General features: G+C 39.4%; 1 long non-coding RNA gene across 1 annotated transcript; it reads right to left on the reverse strand.

Annotated features, from left to right (window-relative positions):
• Positions 1 to 1,552: 1,552 nt before the first annotated feature.
• On the reverse strand, positions 1,553 to 7,946 carry LOC142312285 (uncharacterized). The gene is made up of 3 exons (XR_012754349.1): positions 5,550 to 7,946; positions 5,301 to 5,461; positions 1,553 to 3,050 (listed from the first exon to the last, which is right to left on the reverse strand). It is a non-coding gene; the product is annotated as an uncharacterized LOC142312285 (long non-coding RNA).
• Between the last annotated feature and the right edge of the window lie 908 nt (positions 7,947 to 8,854).

Raw genomic sequence — 8,854 nt, forward strand, 5'->3', positions numbered from 1 at the left:
TTCCCATAGATAAGAATGATGTAATGTGACGTCATCAGAATCTCTCACCTCTCCAGTAAGCCGGAAGAGGATCTCTAGGGTGAGGTGTAATATCCTCTCCGCCATCTTGTCCCTGTCCATATCCATCCTTCACAGGGCAATTAGGAATATTCTCTTAATATAGAAGATCTCCACTGAGAGGATCCGATATTGTAGGGACCTGAATGGGGAGAAGATGACGATGTAACATCATAAAGAATCCGCTGTAATAATACAATTATTGGAGAGAATAAGGGAAACATATCAGGAGATAGAACGTGTAGAATAAATCATCTTTGTTGTCTCGTGTGGACTGGAACAATTTAACATAAGTTAAATTGTTGACTAAGACATCTCCACCATGCTCCCAATCACTGGCTATGTTGGTCACTGCTTCGGCGACTAATTGACTGTGGGAATTACAAGTTTGTTGGAAACTAACCAGGAAATACAGAGACTTGCGGGGAATCCAAGCAGCGATGGCACAGGAGTAATGAGGGATTATTAACGTGTTACTCTTTTTATTATTTTACAACATTTTCGGGGTTTTTTTTCTGACATCTTCTAATAAATCCTATATATTTAGGACACACACACAACAAGCAGTTTCCTCCTCGGAGTCGGCAGCTGAATACGTGTCTCATAGACTCTCTTCCATATCACTAATTCTCCTCTCATTTCCAGACACTGGAATCAGCATCAGTAAAACGTCAGGAGATATTGATTACAAGCAAGATAGGAAATAACGATTCCATGATCAGGACGAAACCTTAATTTAACTATGTCTCCATAAACATATTTTGTCAGAGTCCATCACTGACTCCATCACCATCAGCCACTTATATGAATGTTTCCCGTCTGCCCCGGGCTGTAATATTTTATATTTGACACACACTATAAAGAAAAAGACATGGATCGCACATCCCAAAAAATGCAATGATCTAAAGCCGTTAGTCAAAAAATTAAATAGAACATGAGATTCTTTGTTACCATTCTGATCAGACTGTATTATCTGGGGCAGGCGTCGCATAACAGGAGGTGGTTGTGCTCCGTGGCCATTGGTAATTATATCAGTGCTTTATATCAGTGCTTAATATTCCTATTGACTTTTACTGTGCCGATTCTGACACTTGCTTAATGTTATACAAACTTAAGTATATCTTCTTTTCCTCTGGCCATTACCATCTGAGCCGTCCTCCTCTTCCTATATCTCACCTGCATTTTTTAGGCCATCGGCTTAGTATTTCGTGGAATTCATGCACAATATGTTTATAGGGTGTCAGCAGCTGTAACGTTTTCTGATTGTCAGCTGCAAATTTTGCTGATGATAGTTTCAAATTGTGATATTATTGCTGCTATAACCCCTCAGCACTTGACACTTTATTCCATGTTTATATATATATATATATATATATATATTTTTCTACAATTAACAACCTCATGTCCTATTAGTTACCTACTAGCACTCCAAGATACATGATTTATACACATTTATTGGACATCCCTAGATGACCAAATTAAGGAGTAACGCCATTTTTCAATAAAATCAATCTTTATTTAAACATATTTTTTTAAAATATTTTAGCAAAAAAGGTACCGTATAAAAGAGAGGCACGGACAGGCACATAATTAGATCCCTATATTAGTAACTGGGATATTTACACCCAGGCAGGTAAATGTATATCTGATTACAGCCAAAAACCAAATATTAAATGAATCTAGTGATTATACCAATTATTAATACCAGTATACCATATTCATTGCTGCACAAATCTCCACATATATAATTTAAGACAAGTATCATATGCCATATGGACCAAGAGCAGACTCTGCGGTTCCACCTGCGTTTTTTCATCTGCAGTGCATAGATTTTTTCATGCAGGGTTCCTCCATGAATAATCTGTACTCATAAGAATAAATAAATAAAAGAGTATGGAGGTTCCCTAAGCACGAATCAATTCCATTGAATGCAGTATAAATTAATGAACGCACAAGGTGGTGTCAGCAGAGCCTGCTCAGGCTCACAGATTTACATAGAATTCATGACACTTAGAAACATACAATGTGCAGCAACAAACCATCTATGATAACGACCGCACAGACCATGCAAGTCCAAAAATCAACTAGAGATTAGTATAATTAGGCTGACAAAATACATGATAATATCATAATATTACATCACCTGACTGGGAAGTATCCTGCCGTGACCCTCGCACTCCGACACGTGTTTCACAAACAGCTTTCTCAAGGAGCGTGTCAGAGGTGAGGGGCGAGCAGATTATAAACATCAGATAACCAATAAGAGGTGCCAAAACCTGATTGCATTCAAACGTCACACCAGGAAACAGACTAATCCCATTAGCGGCGCATGACTGCAGTTGCTACGGACGCTTGAAAAGAGACCTCCCACGGATCGCGATCACGTGACCGTGACGTCATGACCCACACGGTGGTGAGTCATGGCAACCACAGCACGCTATCTGACGCGATGTGTGACGGTCAGTCGGCAGCAGTAGGAGTCATGCGCACTGGGTAATCTGTGATACTTAGAAAATAATACACACAACAGGACAGGAAGATTTCGATCATTCAAAAAACTTATTGTCAGAAAAACTATGCAATCGACTGCAAAAAGGCACATCATTAAATAGAAGGGAACCATATTATTATGCAAAGATATATAATTTTACAAAAAACACCCCATTATAACATACAATCAATATGATAGAGACCTATACAGTCAAGGGCACGTCTTTACATAGGAGGAGATCATATTATTATACAGTCATAAATGGATTTACAAATTCTAGAGAAAACACCCCATTATAACATACAGTCAATACAAAATAATTAAAGAGAACACTACTCCATAACACTTGTTCATATAATATATAATGATCCTGTCGGACGACTTGAAAGAGTAGCTCCTTCCCCTAGACATCAACGGTCATCACACGAAACCTTCCCAGGACATGTAGAAACAGCACACTCCATTGGTGAAATTAACCCGAATATATGGTGACCTAAATGAACTAAAAAAATAAACGATTAAAATAATAAAAAACAAAACCCACCAAACACATCTAACTAAAACCCAGGCATCCATACGCGAAGGATACAAGAGACACAAGAAACTACAAAATATCATGAGAACAAACACCTCAGAAAACCTCCCTCTTTTTTGGATACAACCAGGTTGATTACAGGAAGGCTGAAAATCCCATATTTTCGTTCAGCCCATTAGGAGTCAAGGTTCCCAGCCTATAAATCCACTTACTTTCAACCTGGGCAAGAAGCTTACCAAGATCCCCCCCTCTGGTACCGAGAGACACTAAATCAATACCTTTCGCTTTCAACAAGGAGGAATTACATCCATGATACTTTTTATAATGTCTTGGAATGGTTTTTAACAAATTTTCATCGGTGATGCTTTTAGCTTTCTCAATGTCCAGACAGTGCTCACGAATTCTAATTTTCAACTCCCTCGTGGTAAGTCCAATATATACCCTTTTGCATGGGCATTCAATCCTGTAAATCACACCTTTTGAGGAACACGTGATCCGATGTCTAATATCGAACTCACGTGATCCATCAAAATTGTGAAACTTCTTGGACTTAACAAGATTGGCACACGCCTTGCAAAGGCCACATGGGAAAAAAACAACTGGCAATGGTTGGCTGGACATGCTTGTTTGAAATGGTTCATAATTACTATGAACAAGCATGTCCCTCAAGTTTTTACCACGTTTAGCCACAATAGATGGTCGTAATGGGAGAATTCTTTTTAGAACCGGATCCGTCAGTAAAATATTCCAATGTTTCTGGACTACTGTCCTCATTTTATCCCACTTATTATTGTAAGTGGTAATAAGACGCACTGTCTGGTCATTATTTGTTGTTTTCACCGTGTTGGAAAAAAGGAGAGAGTTTCTGGACGACCCCACTGCTCTCCTAAAACCATGCCTTATTGTCCTCCGACTATAACCTCTTGATTCAAATCTATGGGCCAGCTCCTCAGACTGAGTCATAAAACTTGAATCATCGGAGCAAATTCTCCTAACCCTGAGGAACTGGCCGACAGGAATCCCCTTGATGGTATTTTTAGGGTGTGCAGATGATGCCAGTAGTAAGGAATTAGTGGCGGTTGGTTTACGGAAGACCTGAGTGGACAACAAACCGTCCGATGATGCCACAATTTTCAAATCCAAAAAATTGATTTCACGGCCATACTCAAATGTGAGTTTGATATTTAGATTGTTTTGATTCAAACTCTGCATGAATTCCTGTAAACCAACCACATCACCCTCCCAAATAAACCACACATCATCTATATACCTGATCCAATTCAAAACCTGATGAGTACATAGATTGTTGTCACTCACAAAAATCTGCCGCTCCCACGCCCCCAAAAAAAGGTTGGCGTAGGATGGTGCACAGCAGGCACCCATGGCAGTACCCTGGGTTTGTAGATACACCTTTCCATTGAATATGAAGATGTTATGTGTCAGTATATACTCAAGTAAGACTAAAATCAAGTCCGCCGTGGGACGTGCAATATTACTAGACTCAAGGTACCAAGAGACAGCCCTCAGACCATCCGGATGCCTAATGGAGGTATATAGAGATTCAATGTCAGCAGACACCATCATCATATTATCCTCCAGGTGAATCCCATCCAGACGTCTGAGCGCTGCCGTGGTATCCTGAATGTAAGATGGTAACTCACATACCAACGGCTTCAAATAATAGTCAATTACTTGACACACCAATTCAATGAGGCTACCATTCCCAGATATTATGGGTCTGCCAGGGGGATTAATTGGATCCTTGTGAATTTTTGGAATCAGGTACAAAGCCGGGAGACGTGGATGAAGTTTCTTAACAGTATCAAGGAATTTTTTGGGAATAATTCCCTTGTCATATGCTTGTTCCAAGATCACAACTAAAGAGCTATGAAAAGTAGAGGTGGGATTATATGGTAATTTCCGGTAACATTTAGTATCTCCCAACAATTTGTTAGCCTGCTCTTCATACTTGTCACACGGCCAAATAACAAGGTTGCCGCCTTTATCAGCTGGCTTGATAATGACATCCCGCCAGGATTGTAACTCTTTCAAACCAGCCCACTCATCTTTAGTAAGATTCCGGGCTGGTGAAGGTGAGGCGGCCAACTCTTCAATTTCTTGAGAGACCATTTTCGTAAACACCTCTAAGGCCGGACAAATACTCAAGCTTGGGAATTTTTTAGATTTATTCATAAGCTGTAACGGGAAATTACCAACCTCATTCTCTGAGCTCTCCTCCTCCAAAGATTGTAAAATTGAAAGTGCCTCTTGCTCCTCCCTAGTGGTGAAGATATCAGAAGCTTGAGTCTTATGATGCAATTTTTTAAGCAGGATTTTTCTTGAAAAAAGGTGAATATCTTTCACCGCTGTGAACGCGTCTAGGGGATTAGAAGGGGAAAAAGTTAATCCCTTTTCTAATAAAGAAATTTGTACATCTGAGAGCATGTGTTGAGAAAGATTAATTACCTGCGGCCCATCCTTACGTTTGTCCCTCGGATTGAAGATATCATATCCTTTACGTTTCCCTCTGTATCCATTATATGAGGGATCTCTGGGACCTTCTGAGCCGCTTGTAGACACATTGCTCTCAGATGCAGAATTCAACGATTGATTAGAGGCAAATCTGGAAGTAGCCATCTTGGATTCCTTCTTTATCTGCCATTTATAAATTTTTTTACTCTCAAAATCTTGGATATCGCGCTGATATTTTTTCAATTTATCAGTGCTGATCTCCTTCTCCCACCGTTCAAAATCCTTATCCAGGCTCGCAAAAAGTTCTTGTAGGTCATCCTTAGATAGATCTTTTTGAAGGCCCTCCTCAAGTTCCTTTATCTCCTCCTCTAATTTAAGCAAGGTAATTTTATTCTTTTCGTTTATAATTTTCATAAATTCAAACGAACATTTTGCAGCAGCCTTCTGCCATCTTAGGATCAAATCTTCCTGCTCCAGATCAAAGCTAGGATATAAATGAATCCTAAGACCCCGGGGGATGATTTCTTGCTCACAATATCGCTCAAGGGAGTTACTTGTCCACCAAATTTTTGTTTTTTTATGTAAAACATTCCTGTATCTCTTGATACTATCTTTGCATGATGACTGGGGTAAAATCACACCGGTACCCTTGCTAAATATAGTAGAGGCTTTGGACAGCCAGCTGGTTTCCCTGGCTTTGAAATCCATTGTGGAATGGGACCAACTGTTCAAAAAACAGCAAAAATATACAATTAACAACCTCATGTCCTATTAGTTACCTACTAGCACTCCAAGATACATGATTTATACACATTTATTGGACATCCCTAGATGACCAAATTAAGGAGTAACGCCATTTTTCAATAAAATCAATCTTTATTTAAACATATTTTTTTAAAATATTTTAGCAAAAAAGGTACCGTATAAAAGAGAGGCACGGACAGGCACATAATTAGATCCCTATATTAGTAACTGGGATATTTACACCCAGGCAGGTAAATGTATATCTGATTACAGCCAAAAACCAAATATTAAATGAATCTAGTGATTATACCAATTATTAATACCAGTATACCATATTCATTGCTGCACAAATCTCCACATATATAATTTAAGACAAGTATCATATGCCATATGGACCAAGAGCAGACTCTGCGGTTCCACCTGCGTTTTTTCATCTGCAGTGCATAGATTTTTTCATGCAGGGTTCCTCCATGAATAATCTGTACTCATAAGAATAAATAAATAAAAGAGTATGGAGGTTCCCTAAGCACGAATCAATTCCATTGAATGCAGTATAAATTAATGAACGCACAAGGTGGTGTCAGCAGAGCCTGCTCAGGCTCACAGATTTACATAGAATTCATGACACTTAGAAACATACAATGTGCAGCAACAAACCATCTATGATAACGACCGCACAGACCATGCAAGTCCAAAAATCAACTAGAGATTAGTATAATTAGGCTGACAAAATACATGATAATATCATAATATTACATCACCTGACTGGGAAGTATCCTGCCGTGACCCTCGCACTCCGACACGTGTTTCACAAACAGCTTTCTCAAGGAGCGTGTCAGAGGTGAGGGGCGAGCAGATTATAAACATCAGATAACCAATAAGAGGTGCCAAAACCTGATTGCATTCAAACGTCACACCAGGAAACAGACTAATCCCATTAGCGGCGCATGACTGCAGTTGCTACGGACGCTTGAAAAGAGACCTCCCACGGATCGCGATCACGTGACCGTGACGTCATGACCCACACGGTGGTGAGTCATGGCAACCACAGCACGCTATCTGACGCGATGTGTGACGGTCAGTCGGCAGCAGTAGGAGTCATGCGCACTGGGTAATCTGTGATACTTAGAAAATAATACACACAACAGGACAGGAAGATTTCGATCATTCAAAAAACTTATTGTCAGAAAAACTATGCAATCGACTGCAAAAAGGCACATCATTAAATAGAAGGGAACCATATTATTATGCAAAGATATATAATTTTACAAAAAACACCCCATTATAACATACAATCAATATGATAGAGACCTATACAGTCAAGGGCACGTCTTTACATAGGAGGAGATCATATTATTATACAGTCATAAATGGATTTACAAATTCTAGAGAAAACACCCCATTATAACATACAGTCAATACAAAATAATTAAAGAGAACACTACTCCATAACACTTGTTCATATAATATATAATGATCCTGTCGGACGACTTGAAAGAGTAGCTCCTTCCCCTAGACATCAACGGTCATCACACGAAACCTTCCCAGGACATGTAGAAACAGCACACTCCATTGGTGAAATTAACCCGAATATATGGTGACCTAAATGAACTAAAAAAATAAACGATTAAAATAATAAAAAACAAAACCCACCAAACACATCTAACTAAAACCCAGGCATCCATACGCGAAGGATACAAGAGACACAAGAAACTACAAAATATCATGAGAACAAACACCTCAGAAAACCTCCCTCTTTTTTGGATACAACCAGGTTGATTACAGGAAGGCTGAAAATCCCATATTTTCGTTCAGCCCATTAGGAGTCAAGGTTCCCAGCCTATAAATCCACTTACTTTCAACCTGGGCAAGAAGCTTACCAAGATCCCCCCCTCTGGTACCGAGAGACACTAAATCAATACCTTTCGCTTTCAACAAGGAGGAATTACATCCATGATACTTTTTATAATGTCTTGGAATGGTTTTTAACAAATTTTCATCGGTGATGCTTTTAGCTTTCTCAATGTCCAGACAGTGCTCACGAATTCTAATTTTCAACTCCCTCGTGGTAAGTCCAATATATACCCTTTTGCATGGGCATTCAATCCTGTAAATCACACCTTTTGAGGAACACGTGATCCGATGTCTAATATCGAACTCACGTGATCCATCAAAATTGTGAAACTTCTTGGACTTAACAAGATTGGCACACGCCTTGCAAAGGCCACATGGGAAAAAACCAACTGGCAATGGTTGGCTGGACATGCTTGTTTGAAATGGTTCATAATTACTATGAACAAGCATGTCCCTCAAGTTTTTACCACGTTTAGCCACAATAGATGGTCGTAATGGGAGAATTCTTTTTAGAACCGGATCCGTCAGTAAAATATTCCAATGTTTCTGGACTACTGTCCTCATTTTATCCCACTTATTATTGTAAGTGGTAATAAGACGCACTGTCTGGTCATTATTTGTTGTTTTCACCGTGTTGGAAAAAAGGAGAGAGTTTCTGGACGACCCCACTGCTCTCCTAAAACCATGCCTTATTGTCCTCC

Source organism: Anomaloglossus baeobatrachus, chromosome 5 (assembly GCF_048569485.1).
Source record: "Anomaloglossus baeobatrachus isolate aAnoBae1 chromosome 5, aAnoBae1.hap1, whole genome shotgun sequence".
NCBI classification, from domain to species: domain Eukaryota; kingdom Metazoa; phylum Chordata; class Amphibia; order Anura; family Aromobatidae; genus Anomaloglossus; species Anomaloglossus baeobatrachus.